This window comes from Tursiops truncatus, chromosome 4 (assembly GCF_011762595.2).
Source record: "Tursiops truncatus isolate mTurTru1 chromosome 4, mTurTru1.mat.Y, whole genome shotgun sequence".
In the NCBI taxonomy this organism is placed as follows: Eukaryota; Metazoa; Chordata; class Mammalia; order Artiodactyla; family Delphinidae; genus Tursiops; species Tursiops truncatus.
This window is the reverse complement of record NC_047037.1, coordinates 130,372,315-130,396,067: the sequence shown is the minus strand read 5'-3', so window position 1 is coordinate 130,396,067 and position 23,753 is coordinate 130,372,315. Positions and strand designations below refer to the sequence as shown.

General features: G+C 40.7%; 1 pseudogene; it reads right to left on the bottom strand.

Annotated features, from left to right (window-relative positions):
* Window positions 1-19,683: 19,683 nt before the first annotated feature.
* On the bottom strand, window positions 19,684-21,007 carry LOC101329124 (14-3-3 protein gamma-like; annotated as a pseudogene).
* Window positions 21,008-23,753: the final 2,746 nt, after the last annotated feature.

Below are 23,753 nucleotides of genomic sequence, written 5' to 3'. Positions count from 1 at the left end.
CATCTAGGAAAACTAAAAAGAGAGAGAGAGAGTGAGAGAGAATGATAAACATAAATTTCAGCAGAGTGGTTTCCTTTGAGCTGAGTGAGAGGGGATGGGACAGGGACTTCAAAGATAACAGCAATTATATTTGGTGGTGGTAACTGGGTAGAATACTTCAATAGTCTTGTGTTATTAGTCTTTATATTTTGTGTATATTTTACAAGTATTTTTATCTCAATATTTAAGAGAAATGTTTTAAATTTAATTTTCATTTTATATTAGAGTATATTTGATTTACAATGTTGTGTTAGTTTCAGGTATACAGCAAAGTGATTCAGTTATACATATACATATATCCATTCTTTTTCAGATTCTTTTCCCATATCGGTTATTACAGAATATATTGAGTAGAGTTTCCTGTACTGTACAGTAGGTCCTTGTTGATTATCTATTTTATATATAGTAGTGTGTGTATGTTAATCCCAGCCTCCTAATTTATCCCTCCCACCTTTCCACTTTACTCGCCCTGCCACCTTTCCACCATAAGTTTTTTTCGCAGTCTGTGAGCCTGTTTCTAATTTGTAAATGAGTTCATTTGTATCATGTTTTTAGACTCCACATATAAGTGATATCATATGATATTTGTCTTTCTCTGTCTGACTTCACTTAGTATGGCAATCTCTAGGTCCATCCATGTTGCTGCAAATGGCATTATTTCATTCTTCTTTATTTTTAAAGAATAATCTTTAAGAATTAGTTCACAAGTGTTGGTGGGACAGATAGCTGGAACGTGTATATTCTGGCTGAAATATGCCAGGACAATCAAAAGAGTCAGCTGCAGAACCTCAGCCTTGGAAGTGGTGGTACAGAAGACAGAAGCCCAGGAGAGAGGCTCAGATGTAGGAAAAAGGGCTGGGGATCCAGTTACTAGAATGAGGTTATAAGAAAGGGTTGGATCCCTAAGAATTAAGCCAGAACCCAATTAGGGCTCAGAACTCTAAGTGATGTAGCATTAAAACTGAGCCACATTGAATTATTGTCCTGGGTTACCCCACCAAGAAAAAGCATGTATTATTGAGCTAGTATGTGGAGTTGAATGTAAAGGAGATGCTTAAGAGAATCCAGCTGTGAGAATCAAAAGGCTGACAGGATGAGAGAGAGGTTAAGCAGGTCTTTATATCATCTTCCAAAAAAAGAATTTTCTTATTTTCTTCTCATCTCACAGGTAGAGACTCTGAAAGAAGTTACAGTGACTTCTCTCAAGTCATTTTATCATCATTTTGGAACCAGAAATAGAATTCACCTGTTTTAACTGCTTTTATTGATGCCACCACTAACCTATGCTCCTTCATTCATAAATGACTTAGTGGTTATACACATTTTACAGAGGAGACCAGCCATGATTTACAGGCCAAGGTGTCTTAGGCAAGGTTTTATTTCCTTGTTTTCATGATTCCCATCTTTTTTATGCTCTGAAAACAGCAGCTGTGCCAGACAATAGTCAACAGAAAAAGCAAAGAACTCATTTATAAAGCAGAGGACAAAAATAGTTTGTCCAGCATTTATACTGTGCTCTTTGGGGCTCAGGGTCAAAGATTTCAGTTTGAGTTTTCTTTTTTTAAAAAATAAATAAATGTATTTATTTATTTACTGATTTATTTATGTATTTTTGGCGCTTTGGGTCTTTGTTGCTGCTTGTGAGCTTTCTCTAGTTGTGGCGAGTGGGGGCCACTCTTCGATGTGGTGCGTGGGCTTCTCATGATGGTGGCTTCTCTTGTTGTGGAGCATGGGCTCCAGGCAGGCGGGCTTCAGTAGCTGTGGCACGCAGGCTCAGTAGTTGTGGCTCACAGGCTTAGTTGCTCTGCAGCACATGAGATCTTCCCGGACCAGGGCTCGAACCCATGCCCCCTGTATTGGCAGGCAGATTCCTAACCACTGCGCAACCAGGGAAGTCCCCAGTTTGAGTTTTCTTTAGTTACCTAAACTTAGTTGTTTTTCTACACCAAAATGATTTTCAATGTCTATTTATAAAACAATGGGTGTGAGGTTCTAGCAAATGCCCACCAGTTGGATCACTACTGAAATGGAAATGGCATGGTTTAAACAAATCAAAAGCATATAACTGAGGTCCCTAAAAGACATTTTGTTGGCAAAATCCAAGAGGCTATGATAATGAAATATGTCTAAAAATGAGAGTAGAAAAACAAACTGTAAAACATTTCCCTATGTAAATGTCAGAACTGCGTCAGACATTAGCTCCATCTTTAGAGGTAATTTTGCCCCAAAGAGTAAGATTTAGCAATCATGCTTCCTAAAGGAAAGAAGATTTTTGTTTAAGTAAATAAAAACACGTTTAAACAATCCAAATCTATTACTAGTTTTCTATGTGGCATTATGCAAGTCTCCTAACCTCTGGACTTCTGTTTCCTCGCTGGCAAAGGGCTCAGAGACACCTGCCATTCCTGGTTCCCCAAAGAGAAATATGTATGAGAGCACCTCACTGAATATTAAGAGCCATTCAAAGTATGTATCTGAAGTGCAGGCAGAATTGGCCTCCATGAAATTTTCTCATGGTAATTTTAGGAAAACTATGGAGAAATTTTGGTAGAAGATGGGACAGCTCATTTTTTCTTTTTTCCATTTTAATCTTTTTTTTTTTTGTATTGAAGTATAGGTGATTTACAATGTTGTGTTAGTTTCAGGTGTACAGCAAAGTGATTCAGTTATATATATATATATACATATATATATATATAATCTTTTTCAGATTCTTTTCCATTATAGGTTATTACAAGATATTCAATATAGTTCCCTGTGCTATACAGTAGGTCCTTGTTGTTTATCTATTTTATATATAGTAGTGTGCATCTGTTAATCACAAACTCCTAATTCATCCCTCCCTCCCCCACCTTTACCCTTTGGTAACCATAAGTTTGTTTTCTATATGAGTCTATTTCTGTTTTGTAAACAAGTTTCTTTGTATTATTATTTTTTAGAATCCTCACATAAGTAATATCATATGATATTTGTCTTTCTCTGTCTGACTTGCTTTACTTAGTATGATAATCTCTAGGTCCATCCATGTTGCTACAAATGGCACTATTTCCTTCTTTTTTATGGCTAAGTATTATTCTGTTTTATATATACTGAATATATGCAGAAGACGCATATACCACATCTTCATCTGTTCATCTACGACATGTTTCGATTCACAATTGATTGATCAAATTACCCAAAGAAGGTAGAATGATGGATTTTTTTTAAAATCTGAGGGAATACATTCGTTTTCTATTACTGTAAAACAAGTTACTCTATATTTAGCAGCTTAAACAACACATCTTATTATCTCACAATTCTGTAGGTCAGAAATTTAGTGAGCTTGACTGGGTTCTTTACCTAGGATTTCACAAGACCAAAGTCAGCCTGGCTGAGCTGTTATCTGGAGGCTCAGGATATGAAACTAATTCCAAGCTCAATCAGGTTGTGGTTATAGGTCTGAGGCGCCTGTTTCCTTTCTGGCCGTTAGCTAAGAGCTGCTATCTGCTCCTTAAAGGGTGCCCAGGTTTCACATGGGGCCCCTTTCATCTTCAAAGCCAGCAACTGTATTGAATTTCCCTCATGCACTGAATCTCAGAATTCCTTTTCTGCTACCTGTCTAGAAACTCTCTGCTATCAAGGAGTCATGTGATTAGTCGAGCCCACCCAAATAAGGGTTAACTGTGTCACAACATAACACAATCACGGGAGTGATATTTCCTCAAATTGCCAGCTTCCACGGATTCAGGGAAGAATATTTTTCTGTAGGCCATTGCAGAAATTCTGCCTGTCACAGAGGAAGTAAGGCATAACATTTAGGAACATGGGTTTTGGTGAAGCTGACTTGGTTTCAAATTCCAGCTCTGTAATTTGACTGGATCTGTGTTTAAAATGAGATAAGTTGCTAAATCTCCCTAAGCTTTACTTTCTTTAGATTGCCATCTACTTAGGGGCAGGGAGTTCTAATAACCACTTCCCATATGCTTTGCATGGTGTCAAGAACATGTCAGTGTTCAATATTATTCGAAAGGATGAATGACTAACTGAGTGAATGGTAGCTAACATTGAAAGTCATCTCCAACACATACCATAAAGCTATATTTGGCTCCATTTTGCCAATGTTTGTTTGTTTGTTTTTCATTGACTTGGGTCAATGAGCTGACCCAAATTGACTTGGATCAACGAATAAGGACATATAAGAAATGCACATTAAAGAAGTAAGTGCAACAAAGCTGGGCCAATCTTTGGATGACAGAACCCAAGATTTCTCCATCACATTTACATTTGGGTTAAACCAACAAATTAGTTTCAAAATGGAGCAAAGGGCCCCCTTAGATGTGTAAAACAATCCAGCTCTGGTTGAGGAAAGTGGCCAGAGCAGAGACTACTGAGTCACCCTCTCCTGGACACATAGAGACATGTGACTGAACTCTCACCAATGGGAAAGTGAACAGAACTAATGTGTTACATCCCATCCCAAGCAGTGAAGAGAAGGTTTGACTTCTCCATGTTCTCTCCTCTCCCTTCAGCATGACTAGAACAATAAGATACAGGATGGAATAGGCTCAGATCCCTAAGCAATTGCCGAAGAACCCCAAGGAGAGCTGCCTGACTTGTATAAGACTGAGACAAAACTCATAAATAAACCTTACTGGATTAAGCCACTGAGAATTGAGGGTGTATTTGTTACAGCAGCATAGTCTAGCTATCCTACTACAGAAACATTATTTCAAGTCATAAATACAAATAGTCCTTGATCTGAAGTCAACTGGGATTCAATGGTCTTACCACAAATTAGACATTACAGAGGACCTAGCAAAAGCATACATCTTTATTTATAGGTATTTATCATTTATAGTCCAGTTATAATAGATAAGAAAATAACCAATAAATCAGGGGCATTTGCAAAACACATAGTTTCCTTTTTTCTTTTTTTACTACTTCTAAGCACCTTCCAAATTCGCAAGCAATGCTGAAAAATTATTCCTAACGGGTGGCCTGAAACTTATTATAGCCCAGATGATTAATGCCAGTTTCAATTTGAGCATGTAAGGGTGGTTTTAAAGCCTCAGGCTTAGCACTTGGATGCGGGCATGGAATGCTACCCCTTCCTGGGGCATCAGAATGATCTTTGAAGCCTTCCTTGACAGTATGACATGAGATTGGCACACTATTTAGCTGGTAAGTTGGAAATGAATGCACAGTTTTTTTCCAAGCCTTGAAAGTTTAATCCATCTTATGTGAGATAAATCTCAGCAAACATTCAGGGAAAGCTGAATTTAGGGAGAGGCTTATGTGTGGTATATTTCTTCTGTCAAGTAGAAGATATTAGCCAGCAGTGGGGTCATAAAAGAAACAGCCTGGGAAGATGGCGGAAGAGTAAGACGCGGAGATCACCTTCCTCCCCACAGATACACCAGAAATACATCTACATGCGGAACAACTCCTACAGAACACCTACTGAATGCTGGCAGAAGACCTCAGATCTCCCAAAAGGCAAGAAACTCCCCACGTACCTGGGTAGGGCAAAAGAAAAAAAGAATAAACAGAGACAAAAGAATAGGGACGGGACCTGCACCAGTGGGAGGGAGCCGTGAAGGAGGAGAGGTTTCAGGACACTAGGAAGCTCCTTCGCGGGCGAAGACTGCAGGTGGCGGAGGGGGGAAGCTTCAGGGCCGTGGAGGAGAGTGCAGCCACAGGGGTGCAGAGGGCAAAGTGGGGAAATTACCGCACGGAGGATCTGTGCCGAGCGGCACTCACCAGCCCGAGAGGCTTGTGTGCTCCCCCGCCAGGGCGGGCGGGGCTGGGAGCTGAGGCTCGGGCTTCAGTCTGAGCGCAGGGAGAGGATTGGGGTGGGCGGCGTGAACACAGCCTAAAGGGGGTTAGTGCACCACGGCTAACCGGGAGGGAGTCCGGGGAAAAGTCTGGACCTGCCGAAGAGGCAAGAGACTTTTTCTTCCCTCTTTGTTTCCTGGTGAGCGAGGAGAGGGGATTAAGAGCGCTGCTTAAAGGAGCTCCAGAGAAGGGCGCGAGCCGCGGCTAAAAGTGCGGACCCCAGAGACGGGCATGAGACGCTAAGGCTGCTGCTGCCGCCACCAAAGAAGCTTGTGTGCGAACTCAGGTCATATCCACACACCCCTTCCGGGGAGCCTGTGCAGCCCGCCACTGCCAGGGTCCCGGGATCCAGGGAAAACTTCCCTGGGAGAAGGCACGGCGTGCCTCAGGCTGGTGCAACGTCACGCCGGCTTCTGCCACCGCAGGCTCGCCCTGCACTCCGTGCCCCTCCCTCCCCCCGGCCTGAGTGAGCCAGAACCCCCGAATCAGGGGCTCCTTTAAACCCATCCTGTCTGAACGAAGAACAGACGCCCTGCGGCGACCTACACGCAGAGGCGGGGCCAAATCCAAAGCTGAGCCCCAGGAGCTGTGCGAACAAAGGAGAAAGGGAAATCTCTCCCAGCAGCCTCAGAAGCAGCGGATTAAAGCTCCACAATCAACTTGATGTACCTGCATCTGTGGAATACCTGAATAGACAATGAATCATCCCAAATTGAGGAGGTGGACTTTGAGAGCAAGATTTATGATTTTTTCCCCTTTTCCTCTTTTTGTGAGGGTGTATGTGTATGCTTCTGTGTGAGATTTTGTCTGTATAGCTTTGCTTCCACCATTTGTCCTAGGATTCTATCCGTCCGTTTTTTTTTTTTCTTTTCTTTTTGCGGTACGCGGGCCTCTCACTGTTGTAGCCTCTCCCATTGCAGAGCACAGGTTCCGGCACAGGCTCTGGACGCGCAGGCTCAGCGACAACGGCTCACGGGCCCAGCCGCTCGGCGGCACATGGGATCCTCCCGGACCAGCGCACGAATCCGTGTCCCCTGCATCGGCAGGTGGACTCTCAACCACTGCACCACCAGGGAAACCCTATCCATCCGTTTTTGTTTTTTTAAGTCTTAAAAAAATTTTTTTCTTAATAATTATTTTTTATTTTAATAACTATTTTATTTTATCTTACTTTATTTTATCTTCTTTCTTTCTTTTTCTTTCTTTCTTTCCTTCCCTCCTTCCTCCCTCCCTCCCTTCTTCCTTCGTTCCTTCTTCCCTCCTTCCTTCCTTTCTTCTTTCCTCCCTCCCTCACTCCCTCCCTCCTTTCTTCATTCCTTCCTTTCTTCCTTCTTCCTTCCTTCCTTTCTTTCTCTCTCTCTCCCTTTCTTTCTCTCTCTCTCCCTTTCTTTCTCTCTCTCTCGCTTTCTTTCTTTCTTCCTTTCTTTCTTTCTTTCTTTCTTTCATTTTTCTTTTTTCCTTTCTTCCTTTCTACTTTTTCTCCCTTTTATTCTGAGCCGTGTGGATGAAAGGCTCTTGGTGCTGCAGCCAGCAGTCAGTGCTGTGTCTCTGAGGTGGGAGAGCCAACTTCTGGACACTGGTTGACAAGAGACCTCCCAGCTCCATGTAATATCAAACAGCAAAACTCTCCCAGAGATCTCCATCTCAACACCAACACCCAGCTTCACTCAACGACCAGCAAGCTACAGTGCTGGACATCTTATGCCAAACAACTAGCAAGACAGGAACACAACCCCACCCATTAGCAGAGAGACTACCTAAAATCATAATAAGTCCACAGACACCCCAAAACACACCACCAGACATGGACCTGCCCACCAGAAAGACAAGATCCAGCCTCTCTTCCACCAGAACACAGGCACTAGTCTCCTCCACCAGGAAGCCTTCACAATCCACTGAACCAACCTTAGCCAGTGGGGACAGACACCAAAAACAATGGGAACTACGAACCTGCAGCCTGCAAAAAGCAGACATGAAACACAGTAAGAGAAGCAAAATGAGAAGACAGAAAAACACACAAGAGATGAAGGAGCAAGATAAAAACCCACCAGACCTAACAAATGAAGAGGAAATAGGCAGTCTACCTGAAAAAGAATTCAGAATAATGATAGTAAAGATGATCCAAGATCTTGGAAGTAGAATAGACAAACTGCAAGAAACATTTAACAAGCACCTAGAAGAACTAAAGAGGAAACAAGCAATGATGAACAACACAATAAATGAAATTAAAAATACTCTAGATGGGATCAGTAGCAGAATAACTGAGGCAGAAAGGGAAAAGTGACATGGAAGATAAAATAGTGGAAATAACTACTGCAGAGCAGAATAAAGAAAAAAAAATGAAAAGAAATGAGGACAGTCTCAGAGACCTCTTACAAAATATTAAACACACCAACATTTGAATTATAGGGGTTCCAGAAGAAGAAGAGAAAAAGAAAGGGACTGAGAAAATATTTGAAGAGATTATAGTTGAAAATTTTCTTAATATGTGAAAGGAAATAGTTAATCAAGTCCAGGAAGCACAGAGAGTCCCATACAGGATAAATCCAAGGAGAAACATGCCAAGACATATATTAATCAAACTGTCAAAAATTAAATACAAATAAAACATATTAAAAGCAGCAAGGGAAAAACAATAAATAACACACAAGGGAATCCCCATAAGCTTAATAGCTGATCTTTCAGCAGAAACTCTGCAAGCCAGAAGGGACTGGCAGGACACATTTAAAGTGATAAAGGAGGAAAACCTGCAACCAAGATTACTGTACCAAGCAAGGATCTCATTCAGATTCGATGAAGAAATTAAAACCTTTACAGACAAGCAAAAGCTGAGAGAGTTCAGCACCACCAAACCAGCTTTACAACAAATGCTAAAGAAGCTTCTCGAGGCAAGAAACAAAAGAGAAGGAAAAGACGTACAATAACGAACCCAAAACAATTAAGAAAATGGGAATAGGAACATACATATCAATAATTACCTTAAATGTAAATGGATTAAATGCTCCCACCAAAAGACACAGACTGGCTGAATGGATACAAAAACAAGACCCATATATATGCTGTCTACAAGAGACCCACTTCAGACCTAGAGACACATACAGACTGAAAGTAAGGTGATGGAAAAATATATTGCATGCAAATGGAAAGTAAAAGAAAGCTGGAGTAGCAATTCTCATATCAGACAAAATAGACTTTAAAATAAAGACTATTACAAGAGTCAAAGAAGGACACTACATAATGATCAAGGGATTGATCCAAGAAGAAGATATAACAATTTAAACATTTGTGTACCCAACATAGGAGCACTTCAATACATAAGGCAAATACTAACAGCCATATAAGGGGAAATCGACAGTAACACAGTCATAAGAGGGCACTTTAACACCCTACTTTCACCAATGGACAGATCATCCAAAATGAAAATAGATAAGGAAACACATGCTTTAAATGATACATTAAACAATATGGACATAATTGATATTTATAGGACATTCCATCCAAAAACAACAGAATACACATTTTTCTCAAATGCTCATGGAACATTCTCCAGGATAGATCATATCTTAGGTCACAAATCAAACCTCGGTAAATTTAAGAAAATTGAAGTTGTATCAAGTATCGTTTCCGACAACAATGGTATGAGACTAGATATCAATTACAGGAAAAGTTCTGTAAAAAATACAAACACATGGAGGCTAAACAATACACTACTTAATAACGAAGTGATCACTGAAGAAATCAAAGAGGAAATAAAAAAATATCTAGAAACAAATGAAAATGGAGACACGATGACACAAAACCTATGGGATGCAGCAAAAGCAGTTCTAAAAGGGAATTTTATAACAATACAAGCCTACCTTAAGAAACAAGAAACATCTAAAATAAACAACCTAACCTTGCACCTAAAGCAATTAGAGAAACAAGAACAAAAAACCCCAAAGTTAGCAGAAGGAAAGAAATCATAAAGATCAGATCAGAAATAAATGAAAAAGAAATGAAGGAAACGATAGCAAAGATCAATAAAAGTAAAAGCTGGTTCTTTGAGAAGATAAACAAAATTGATAAACCATTAGCCAGACTCATCAAGAAAAAAAGGGAGAAGACTCAAATCAATAGAATTAGAAATGAAGAAGGAGAAGTAACAACTGACACTGCAGAAATACAAAAGATCATGAGAAATTACTACAAGCAACTCTATGCCAATAAAATGGACAACCTGGAAGAAATGGACAAATTCTTAGAAATGCACAACCTGCCAAGACTGAATCAGGAAGAAATTGAAAATATGAACAGACCAATCACAAGCACTGAAATTGAAACTGTCATTAAAAATCTTCCAACAAACAAAAGCCAAGGACCAGATGGCTTCACCGGCGAATTCTATTAAACATTTAGAAAAGAGGTAACACCTATCCTTCTCAAACTCTTCCAAAATATAGCAGAGGGAGGAACACTCCCAAACTCATTCTACGAGGCCACCATCACCCTGATACCAAAACCAGACAAGGATGTCGCAAAGAAAGAAAACTACAGGCCAATATCACTGATGGACATAGATGCAAAAATCCTCAACAAAATACTAGCAAACAGAATCCAACAGCACATTAAAAGGATCATACACCATGATCAACTGGGGGTTATTCCAGGAATGCAAGGATTCTTCAATATATGCAAATCAATCAACGTGATACACCATATTAACAAATTGAAGGAGAAAACCATATGATCATCTCAATAGATGAAGAGAAAAATCTCGAAAAAATTCAACACCATTTATGATAAAAATCCTGCAGAAAGTAAGCATAGAGGGATATTTCCTCAACATAATAAAGGCCATATATGACAAACCCATAGCCAACATCATCCTCAATGGTGAAAAAATGAAAGCATTTCCACTAAGATCAGGAACAAGACAAGGTTACCCACCCTCACCACTCTTATTCAACATAGTTTTGGAAGTTTTAGCCACAGCAATCAGAGAAGAAAAGGAATAAAAGGAATCCAAATCAGAAAAGAAGAAGTAAAGCTGTCACTATTTTCAGATGACATGATACTATACATGGAGAATCCTAAAGATGCCACCAGAAAACTACTAGAGCTAACCAATGAATTCAGTAAAGTAGCAGGATACAAAATTAATGCACAGAAATCTCTGGCATTCCTATACACTAGTGATGAAAACTCCAAAACTGAAATCAAGAAAACACTCCCATTTACCATTGCAACAAAAAGAATAAAATATCTAAGAATAAACCTACCTAAGGAGACAAAAGACCTGTATGCAGAAAATTGTAAGACACTGATGAAAGAAATTAAAGATGATACAAACAGATGGAGAGATATACCATGTTCTTAATTTGGAAGGATCAACATTGTGAAAATGACTCTACTACCCAAAGCAATCTACAGATTCAATGCAATCCCTATCAAACTACCACTGACATTTTTCACAGAAGTAGAACAAAAAATTTCACAATTTGTATGGAAACACAAAAGACCCTGAATATCCAAAGCAATCTTGAGAACGAAAAATGGAGCCGGAGGAATCAGGCTTCCTGACTTCAGACTATACTACAAAGCTACAGTAATCAAGACAGCATGGTACTGGCACAAAAACAGAAATGTAGATCAATGGAACAGGATAGAAAGCCCAGAGATAAACCCACGCATACATTGTCACCTTATCTTTGATAAAGGAGGCAGGAATGTACAGTGGAGAAAGGACAGCCTCTTCAATAAGTGGTGCTGGGAAAAGTGGACAGGTACATGTAAAAGTATGAGATTAGAACACTCCCTAACACCATACACAACAATATACTCAAAATGGATTAAAGACCTAAATATAAGGCCAGACACTATCAAACTCTTAGAGAAAAACATAGGCAGAACACTCTATGACCTAAATCACAGCAAGATTCTTTCTGACCCACCCCCTAGAGTAATGGAAATAAAAACAAAAATAAACAAATGGGACCTAATGAAACTTCAAAGCTTTTGCACAGCAAAGGAAACCATAAACAAGACCAAAAGACAACCCTCAGAATGGGAGAAAATATTTGCAAATGAAGCAACTGACAAAGGATTAATATCCAAAATTTACAAGCAGCTCATGGAGCTCAATAACAAAAAAACAAACAACCCAATCCAAAAATGTGCAGAAGACCTAAGTAGACATTTCTCCAAAGAAGATATACAGATTGCCAACAAACACATGAACAATGCTCAACATCATTAATCATTAGAGAAATGCAAATCAAAACTACAATGAGATATCATCTCACACCAGTCAGAATGGCCATCATCAAAAAATCTAGAAACAATAAATGCTGGAGAGGGTGTGGAGAAAAGGGAATACTCTTGCACTGCTGGTGGAAACGTGAATTGGTACAGCCACTATGGAGAACAGTATGGAGGTTCCTTCAAAAACTACAAATAGAACTACCATATGACCCAGCAATCCCACTACTGGGCATATACCCTGAGAAAACCATAATTCAAAAAGAGTCATGTACCAAGGTGTTCATTGCAGCTCTATTTACAGCAGCCCGGAGATGGAAACAACCTAATTGTCCATCATAGGATGAATGGATAAAGAAGATGTGGTACATATATGCAATGGAATATTACTCAGCCATAAAAAGAAATGAAATTGAGCTATTTGTAATGAGGTGGATGACCTAGAGTCTGTCATACAGAGTGATGTAAGTCAGAAAGAGAAAGACAAATACAGTATGCTAACACATATATATGGAATTTAAGAAGAAAAAATTGTCATGAAGAACCTAGGGGTAAGACAGGAATAAAGACACAGACCTACTAGAGAATGGACTTGCGGATATGGGGAGGGGGAAGGGTAAGCTGTGACAAAGCGAGAGAGTGGCATGGACATATATACACTACCAAACGTAAAATAGATAACTAGTGTGAAGTAGCATCATAGCACAGGGAGATCAGCTCGGTGCTTTGTGACCACCTAGAGGGGTGGGATAGGGAGGGTTGGAGGGAGGGAGGCGCAAGAGGGAAGAGATATGGGAACATATGTATATGTATAACTGATTCACTTTGTTATAAAGCAGAAACTAACACACTATTGTAAAGCAATTATACTCCAATAAAGATGTAAAAAAAAAAAAAAAAGAAACCGCCTGGCAAGATTTGTGGTGACCTTCATGTTGAACAGTCCCCATGAGTAGCTCTTGGTTACCAAGTCATTGTTTTTCCATATACATTTTTCAGACATATTCAATAGGATGCGGAAGGCTTGATATCCACATCAAGCTTGTTAAAGCTCTGAACTGCTATTCCAAATCCATCAGGCACACTATGGAAACACTAAAGGCTTGATTTGAAAATTACTAATACCTAACTAAAATAGCTTTCAGTAACACAAAGAACATTAACTTTATAGCTTTACTTTTCCAAACCTCTTTAATAGAGCGAATAAATTACTCTTAAAGTTAACTCAAAGAATGGCGGACACCATTTTCTTCAATTTATTTGTATCTTCCACAACAGTATAACAGCTTTTCTCAGACAATATCAAAGGATAATTTAGCCTACTATATAATTTTAAAAATCATTCTAGAACAACTTTTAGGCATCAAAATTCCCATTGAAGTTTTATTAATGTTCTTTCTAGAATTTTTTACTTTTTTTTTTTTTTTTTTTTTGCCCATGCCGTGTGACTTGTAGTATCCTAATTCCCTGACTAGGGATGGAACCCAGGTCCTCTGCAGTGGAAGCGTGGAATCCTAACCACTGGATCTCCAGGGAATTCCCCATAGAATTTTTTTGTACATTTTTTTCTCAGCTAATAATACCCATCCCCTACTTATATCACCAGCAGAACATTAATGCATGCAAATAAAATCAGTATTTATCGAGCAGAATGTACTTGCAATACAAACTAAAAAGAGAACCAATAGGCAAGAAGGTTTCTTAATTCAGGTGCTTCACTTCATTTTCTCTGTAGTTACTGTTTAAATTTTTGTCTTATTCCTTCATGTATGATTAGTTCTGTGATTAAAGTAAAGATACCAAACATGTGTCGATACCCTAAAGTTGGAGCATAGGTAATGAGGAAAAACTTCCCTAATTCTCTCCTAGATTTTAGAGCAGGAACTCATCACCTCCTTCTCATGCCTCCCCTCTCCCACATATGCCTCTACTAGAGATGGCTAGATTCTGAGTGTCTTAACACTAAAAGCAATGTCATTTGAAACTCCCATATATCCTAGCCTGTAAGGATACAGAGTAGGTACTCAAAAAAGAGTCTGGTGAATAATTTGAACTGTCTGTTCTTAGCTGACTCGTTTTAAATCGTACAGTGTTATCAATCTTTAACTATTTTCAATTGGAATATAACAGACATGCAGAAAAATACACAAAACTATGTCAGCTCAATGACTTATCACAATGAGAGCATTTGAAAAACCCATGGGTTAAAAAAATGCAATATTTCCAGCACCTTAGAAGACCCCACTCAGGTCCTCTCCCAGATACCACTTCCTCAAAGGTAACCACCATTCTGACTGCTAACCCTGTGTTCTAGGTTTTTCTATCTAAGAATGTAAATAAATAGGCTCATATTCTATCCTATTATGCCTGGGTTCCCTCACCTAACACTGTGGTTGTGAGATTTATCCAGATCGTTGCTTGTATCTCCAGAACATGCAGCAAGCTCTAGATGTTACTCTAGATTGGTGATTGTCATTGCCATGTAGTATTCTTTTGTAAGAATATACAACAATTTATTTTTCTATTTTACTGTTGACAGACATTTGGGTTGTTTCCAGTGGTGCCCAGGGGCACAAGTTTACCAGTGATATATTTTGCAAATATCTTTTCCTACCCTATGTCTTGCTTTGACAGCAAACAATTTTTAACTTATGCTTTTTGACAAATTGTAAGGTATTCTGCCTGACTCCGTAAGGGGAACATATAGAGTGCTACTCAACTATGGAACTGTTGAGGTATTTTTAAGCTCCTGGGACAAACAGAAATTATACCTGGGGGAGAGATGTTCAATGGTAATGTGTGGGTGTAGGGGGGAAGAAATAGGGTCAGTGAACAGACGTCATGATTCCAAAATTAGGATGAGGTTCCAGATAATTATTGGGAAAATTAAAAATGGCTCTAGGGCTTCCCTAGGGGTGCAGTAGTTGAGAGTCCGCCTGCCGATGCAGGGGACACGGGTTCGTGCCCCGGTCCAGGAAGATCCCACATGCCGCGGAGCGGCTGGGCCCGTGAGCCATGGCCGCTGAGCCTGTGCGTCTGGAGCCTGTGCTCTGCAACGGGAGAGGCCACAACAGTGAGAGGCCCGCGTACCGCAAAAAAAAAAAAAAAAAAAAAAAGGCTCTATATTATAGAAAACCATGAACAAGTTTCTTAATCTGCAAACAATATTTGACTGCCTTATATGTACTAGGTATTGTCATGAGCACAGAGCATACAGTGATGAATAAGCAATCATAGTCACCTGTCCCCAGAGAACTTAGATCTAGTTCTGTAAAATAAATGAATGGAAACGAAACTATATGTTTGCTCTGCTATTGAAATTAGTTTATTGAAATATGGGAGTTCGTAACATCTTGGTATATTAAAAGGAAAGAGAGGGCTGAACAGCTTGAAAGGTGAGATTCCAGGTCATTCCCTTCGCTGCTGTTCCTGCTTCTGGTGTTTGCTGCCGGAAATGAGTCCTGATTTTGAAGAGCTCACATGTCATCCTCTACTGGTTTTATCAAGAAAGCAGCTACACACTGATATATGGGGACAAAAGCACATGAATGTAGAACTAAATCAGGATGATATGATGATTCCTGTGGTTAGAAGAATGAATTCACTCTTGCAGTAGACGCTAGAGAATCCATATCTTCCATAGCATGATGGGCGGCAACAGCTGTATCTGTAGCCTCCATGGCCTCAGCCATAGCTCAGTCTGCAGAAGCTGCCACTTCTCTAGCCACAGCCATAGCCATATCCCTAGCCCAGACCTCTGTAGTAGTTGCCATAGTAACTCATGGTGTTAGGAACTGTAGAGTTGTTTGCATATCAAGGGCAAGTTTCCTAAGTATGACTATCACCAGCTTCCTTGGGACTTTTATATACCCTCAGTGATGGGTTGGGCAAACCACATAGACGTGCACCAGTCTCACTGGGTAGATTAAATTGCATGAAAAAAAAAAAAACTCTCATCCATTTTAATTGTGTAAAACTTGAGGATAATTTCTGATACTAATTAAAGATGTTTTCATTTGATTTCTGTGCAGTTTAGATTCTACAGGATGATTATGCTATCTTCAAAGCCTTCTTTGACCTTTATATTTAAAGATCTATAATCAGACATCACAACATCCAATGTCATCATCTGGAATTTGTTCTTTCATTAAATCCCCTTCCCAGCATCTCTGAAGTTTACTTATTTTTTCATTTTGCAAATAGTTAATGCCCATCTAATGTATCCCAGGTACTACGCTTGGAGCTAAAGATACAACTATAAATAAGAGCTGCCCTTCCCAATCCCATGAATTTATGCCCTTCATCTTTGTTATCCAAGGTAATAGAAGAATTTAACACTTACAGATAAATTCAACAAAACATAATTGAAAGTACCATAGAACCAAATTTATTTATTAATTAAAAATTTCTTTTTTTCAGATCTGTAAGTTTATTTGCTCAATGTAGGGCAGTTACATAATGACTCACATTCATGATATTCCACCACTGAGGAAAACTGCTAAGAATGGTTCATGTGTGAAATAATTTCTTAGAGAAACACGGATTTGGAAAAATAATCACTGAATAGACCTTAGAAATAGTTCACTGCATAACTTGACAAAAAGCACAAAGCCTCAGAGAACATATTCATTGTTCTCCTGCACTGTAATAGTTATAATTTCACCATGACAAACACCAGACATTAAGATTAAGCTAACACTGGTGTTTCTTTTACTCCCTCTCCCCTTTAAAAACAAAATATATAACTGCATGTCACTGTAGCAACTTCCAAAATAGATCAATTTGTTACAATCACTATTTGGAAGAGCAAACTTTACCCTCCAGAGGAAAAATTAAATAAAGAAAACTTTAAAAATTTTGAAGACAATTTTTTTGTCATAGGAATACAAAACACGTACAGTGTAAGTTAATAAATTTCAAGCCACTGTATAGACATACAACATGCACAATATTGTATCAAGAGAGTAATGGAGGAGTAATCCTTTCACTGGAGAGACATCATCCTAGACAAGCGCATTTCTTTAAAAATAAAGAAAAGAAAAGAAACCATTCAAACTGTTTATATATCATCTCCTCCCATTCCCTCTTCATTTTTAGCCCTCAGATATTTTTTTTTTTTTTTTTTTTTTTTTTTTTTTTTTTTTTTTTTTTTTTTTGCGGTATGTGGGCCTCTCACTGTTGTGGCCTCTCCCATTGCGGAGCACAGGCTCTGGACGCGCAGGCTCAGCGGCCATGGCTCATGGGCCCAGCCGCTCGGCGGCACATGGGATCCTCCCAGACTGGGGCATGAACCCGTGTCCCCTGCATCGGCAGGCGGACTCAACCACTGTGCCACCAGGGAAGCCCCTCAGATATGGTTTTACCTTGCATTATTCTAAAAAGCAACCAGAACTGAAGCTGAAATTTAAAAGAAAAATGGGTTTTGTAATTCAAGTAAATCATTTCCAAATGCTACAAGGAAGGACACAACATTGCTCACTGGACATGAAGATAAATTAAGGAAAGCCCCACCTACCCCCCAAATCTGTTCCCATCCGTGGTATTGACTTAAGACTCCTGTTAGGGCACAGAAGCTGTAAAACTCTCTTCTGCTAGTTCTTCTGGTAGGTTTGGTTGGTTGGGACTTTCTCTCTAGTATATGCACAGGACCTTCTAAGGAAAGTCATGCTGGGTAAACTGTGCCACGTGACAGAACATCGTCACATTCTTCTATTTCACTGTCACCTGGATCCTGGTCAGCGTGTGCATTTCACAATTGGAAGCTCCATTTTGGTTTTAGCAAAAACAGCTGTCAGTTTTTCCTCAATCATTACTCATTCCTTTCCTTGCCTAAATAAAACAGAGACAAACGAATCTGGTGTCGCTCCCTATCTCGGGAGTTCACGCTGTTACTGATCTTAATAAAAAAGGCTGAACGCATATGCAATAGGTCATGTGTTTAGAAAGACTTATCCAAAATGAGAAGGAAGGACCTAAGGCTCACTGAAACAAACTTGTGGAAATAGCATTGTGGTTTCCTACAATTCTAAAACATGCACAGATGGCATAAGAGAAATCAGTCTCCAGCTTCTACGCTTTCATTAAGAAGAAAAAAAATACATAGTAAAAGTTTTGGTCAAATAGGAGTTAAGTATTTATTATCTGATAATGATTTTAGTTTATTTTCCTACAACAATTATTTGGGGAAGGAGTGTTTTCAGGGAGGAAAAACTGACACACTTACAAGGCTCTGAAATTGGACAGAATGTTTATGAACTCTTCCTATAGGATTTTTCTACCAGTAAGCTCCTAGCACCTGAATTTTCACACACTGCACCATGAACTCTCTCAAAATGACCGCCAACTTCTACAATCCAACAGCTTTTCAATCCACCCTAGTCAGTTCCGTCAGCATAAGGTACAGTGGGGAAGACTCAAGTGAGGATTGAAACAGCAGTGTAATCCCAGAGGAAGGAGCAGCTTAAAAATCAGGATTTCCGTGGAAATATCAACACAAGAAATGAGATACAGACCTGAATTTTCTCTATTTTTGTAGTGTTTAACGTTTCTATTAAAGTGATTAACAATTTTTGTGGTGGATTTAATTAAGAAGAAAGAAGCGCAAAAATTCCACAGCCATCTGCCAAGCACCTATTAACCAAAACCTTTAAAAAGTAGCTTTGATTCTCCTCAGGCAAGTCTTCTGGCCTAGGAGATAGATAACAGTAAAACCAACCTGGATAAGGCTGACTAAGGAGGATGTAAAAGCCAAAATAAAGAAAAATACACAATCAGTGGCTTGATGTTACATATGGCTATAGTATTTATAGAAATACTATAAATGGCAATTCAGTGTCAATATTGTCAACTGAGTAGAAACTTGTGAAAACTGGCAAGGCCTAAACCACAAGGATAAATATACATCATGTTCAAAGTCTATCAGCTTGGGTTTGAAACTATTCCATGTCTGGTAGAGCAGGAGTTCCCAGGCCCTGGTCTGTGGACCGGTACCGGTCCTGTTAGGAACCAGGCCGCCCAGCAGGGGGTGAGTGACAGGTAAGTGAGCAAAGCTTCATCTGCTGCTCCCCATTGCTCGCATTACTGCCTGAACCATCGTCCTTCCCTACCCCCATCAGTGGAAAAATTGTCTTCCACAAAACCAGTCTCTGGTGTCAAAAATGTTGTGGACCCCTGTGGTAGAGTATACCCTAAAAAAAATGCACAGCTAAAACAGATGAGATAGAAAGTACCCAAAATCCTTACTGGAACCACAAGACTTATTGAATAAGGGCCATTCCATTTAAGTATTCTTTTCATCTTAAAACCCTGTTCTCTAGCAATAAGTTAAAGACAGCTCCACTTGCATTAAGCTACGTAACAGCCCATATGCCAATGTGAGGCTGCTATTCCAATACAAGCACAGCTAGCCTGACTTTCCACTAGTGGAATTGTAGCAAAAATGTCAAAGAGGCGATCAAAGACAGCACAGGTCATGGGTTTTTCCCTAGGAAGGTCATCCCTCCCTTACCCTCCCCCACCCAACACTCAACTCATGGTAAAAAATAAAGACTGCAGTAGTAACATCAGCGTGCCCTGACAGTCCACCTGGGGGCCTTAATTGTTGCCTTCTCCCCCGTCATGGTCTTGCTGATCACTTGTCTAGAGCAAGAGGTTGCAGAGGGGCTGCATGATGAGTGTGGAGTCCCTGTAGGAGTCCTGTTGAGAGCGTCTAGAGCTCGGTGATGGTGTCATCGAGAGCAGTCTTGGCCAAGTGGCAGGCTTGCTCTGGGGCACTCTGGATTTCATAGTAGAAAATGGAGTAGTTAAGGGCCAAGCCTAATTTAATGGGGTGAGTGGGCTGCATGTTCTCCTTGCTGATCTCATGGGCATTGCTATAGGCTTTCTCAGATGACTCCACAATGGTCGCCCTATTCTCTCCAGTGGTGAATTCGGCCAGGTAGCAGTAATAGTCCCCTTTCATCTTCAGGTAAAACACTTTGCTCTCACACTAGGTCTCACTGCAATTCTTGATCAGGTAGTTATCCAGCAGGCTCAGCACATCCTGACATACCACCTCCAACTCCTCCTTTTTTTCCCGGTAAGCATGGACAAACTCTATCTTTTTCTCATTACCATTTGCGGACGTCTTCTGCTTAGTGCTAATAATGACCGTCCAGGAAGAATGGTGTGCCTCAACTGAAGCAGAGTCTGGTCTTTGTACCCGACACCAAATTAAATCTTGGAGACCGAGTTTTGAGTGAAGTAGAGAAGAATAGCTTTATTACTTTGCCAAAGGGGGCCACAGTGGGCTAATGCCCTCAAAACTGTGTGTCCTGGCCTGAAGGACATAGTGAGGAGTTTTATAATAATGGTTTAAAGAGGGCGTGATCATCTCTTGGACATTCTTCTGACTGGTTGGTTGTGAGGTAAGTAGGAATCAGCATCATCAATCTTCTGGTTCCAACCAGTCTGGGGTCTCTGTGCTTGTGGGCAGCATACCATTAACTTCTCCCACCTGGTGGGGGTTTCAGTATCTGCAAAACAGCTCTAAGATATTGTGATGTGTATCCCTTGATGGGGAGCCAAGACCCTGCCCCAAGGCTGCACTACTGTTTCTTTTGGCTGTTCCTCCCTTATCTCTGGATCCTCCTCCCTTCCCTAATTAACAACTGTTTGAACCTGCCCATTGGAACTCAGGGTAGGTCATGGAGGCTGAATGAAGCCTATTTCTTGTAATCAAAGAAATGGGGGACACAGAAAGGCTTTTGAGCCCAGCAGCCCTATGGGTCGTTCTCGGTTTCACAACTCCATTCTTGTGGGCCACTGAGAGGAGGTTTCTTTCTTCATTGGACAGTGGCTCATTCAACTCTGCCATGGCCATGTCGTCAGAGCGCTCTGCCAGCCTGGCTTTCTGCACTAGTTGCTCGCGGTCCACCATCTTCATAGGCTGTGTTGGGCCGGGCCAGAAGACCTGGGCAGACTAAAGGGCTCGGAGGGCAGCTGCAGTGCAGCTGGAGTCCCTGTGCCAGCGGGCCCAACCCATGAAGCGAGTGGCTGAGGGGACGGTGGCAGCATAGATGCCCAAACTAATTTTTTTACGAGAGAAAAAAAAGAAGACTAAATGGCAAAGTTTGTTCCCTTACACGTTATTTGCACGTTATTTTCCAATTTCTGGGCCTCCTTCATCTTTCTGATCTCTAAGGAAACTATATATTATTTATAGAAATACGAAGTTATAAAATAAAAAATTAAAATAAATAATTAGATATGACTTTCTTTCTAAAAATGAAGTTCACTAATATTCTCATAAGGGGTTGGAATCACCCTACTTAGCCATTTATATCAAAACTAATTTAAAAAATACCAGCAATAGAAATATATCATATAATATTAAAAATGGTTTCAGATAGAATCTTACAATATAAAAACTGGTTTAACACTCTAATTTTACAGATGATGAAACCAAGACTTAGAGAATAGTGTTCCAAATAGCCCCATGAGTGGCAAAGCCCAGGTTAGAACCTAGAAACTTTCATCTCCATCTCTCACTTTCCATTGTACCACCCTCTTTGTTACATTTTTATAGATGTGGTATGAACATGGGTAAAAGCAAGAGGTATTTCATTTTCATAATGGAAGAATGACAACTCTCCTTTGCTTTCTCTGTCGGTGAGCTTCCTAATTTTGACTTCTGATCTGTATGCTGAATGGCATTTCCTTTCCTCTTGGCTGGAATTCGAAGGGCTAAAATTAGCAAGTGAAAACTTGAAGCAACATCCACTTATTCTCAATGAGATTACAGTCAAGATGCTTGTTGCATTGATTAAGAGATGTAACTCTAAGAGGAAAGAGCAAAAATAAGTCCAAAAGTTCTAGAGTGGAACATTGAGAGACCAGAACAAGATGACAACATAGCAGGCTCCTGAATTTCTTTCTTCCTACAGACACACTGAATGTATAGCTACATGAGGAGTAATTCCCTCTGAGAAATCCAGAGACTAGCTGAGTTGTGGGACTCGAGGGACATTGTTCCAGCTAATGATTAAGAACTCTCCAGACAATAGGGGCTTCTTAGACAATGGGTAAATTTCCAGGATGTCCGGCCCCCTTCCGAGAAGGAGGGAGATAACAAAATGTAAAAAAGGTGTCTGTCAAAGACCAATCAGGCAGCTGGGGAGAAGGAGGGAGATAAACAAAATAGGTGTCTGTCAAAGACCAATCAGACAGCTGGGGATAAGTTCCCCCTCTGGTCCGAGCCTAAGCCGGGACCAATCAGCAGGAGAACACAACCAAATCTATAATTTACATACGGGGAAGTGGGAACCTATAAAACTGACATATTCCCGCCCAAAAGGGTTCCTTCTTCGACCTCCTGCGTGAGGACCAAGGAACCCCGGTGCACCGGCCTTCAATAAACCTCTTGCGTTTTGCATCGACTTCCGACTCTTGTTGTTTCCTGGGCGAGTCGAAACTCCTAGGAGACCGCGCAGGTCTAACATTTGGGGGCTCGTCCGGGATTCCACTCGCCCCGGACCACAAGAACATCGGGAGTTGGAGGTACCAGGTAAGCTCGAGCTTGATTGTCTGTTTGTCCCTTGTTCTCTGTGGGCCATTATCGGAGGAAAGCCGTAAGAATCGGCTTATTATGGAATCTGTATTGGACCTCTGGCTAGGCAGACGTGCTAATAGCCAGCGTCCATGAGCCCTAGGGGACGCCCTGGTGGCTCATCTGGAAGGAGAGGCAAACTCTGTCTCCCCTTCACTCGGTTTCGGCAGTTCCCTTAGTGGTAACTGCCATCTGAAGAAGTTTCGGGTTTCGGCAGTTCCCTTGGTGGTAACTGCCATCTGAAGAAGTTTTGGTTTTGAAGCGAGCTCGCGGTGGCCCATACGTATATGTGTTTTGTGGAGTTTTAAGTGTTTCTGATTTGTGGTCTATTTCTTCTTCTTCTTTGACGGACGACAATGGGACAAACTGTGACGACTCCTCTTTCCCTTACCCTAAGCCATTGGACCGAAGTTCGGGCCAGAGCCCATAATTTTTCGGTAGAGGTGAAAAAAAGAAAGTGGCAGACTTTGTGTGCCTCTGAATGGCCAACATTCCAGATAGGATGGCCCCCCGAAGGATCCTTTTTATTAGACAAGATTAAGCTGCTGAAGTCTAAGATATTTAATATAGATCCCCACGGACATCCAGACCAAGTACCATATGTCTTGGTCTGGGAAGATTTAATTCTCTCCCCACCTCCGTGGGTCCGGCCCTTTGTTTCCTCAACAGGTACGTCCGCGCATACATCAGCAGCGTCGGAGATATTAGCCTTAAAGAAAAACCCCAACACGGAAAAGCTACCCGACGCCCCGGATCCACCGAAGGCGATTTATCCTGACCCGCAGTCCGATTTGCTTCTTTTGGATTCCCCACCCCCTTATCCTCCGGCCCCAAATCCACTACCACCTAGAGGACCCCCAGCTCCACTGCCCTCGGCACCGAGGGAACCATCCATGATGGAAGAAGAAAGGGGTCCCTCAGCAGGCACTAGGAGCCGGAGGGCCATTTCCCCGGACTCCACTGCTCTGCCCCTTAGAGAATATGGCCCCCCCGACGGCCAAGGGAATAGACCTCTCCAATATTGGCCCTTTTCTTCTGCAGATCTTTATAATTGGAAAATGCATAACCCAACTTTTTC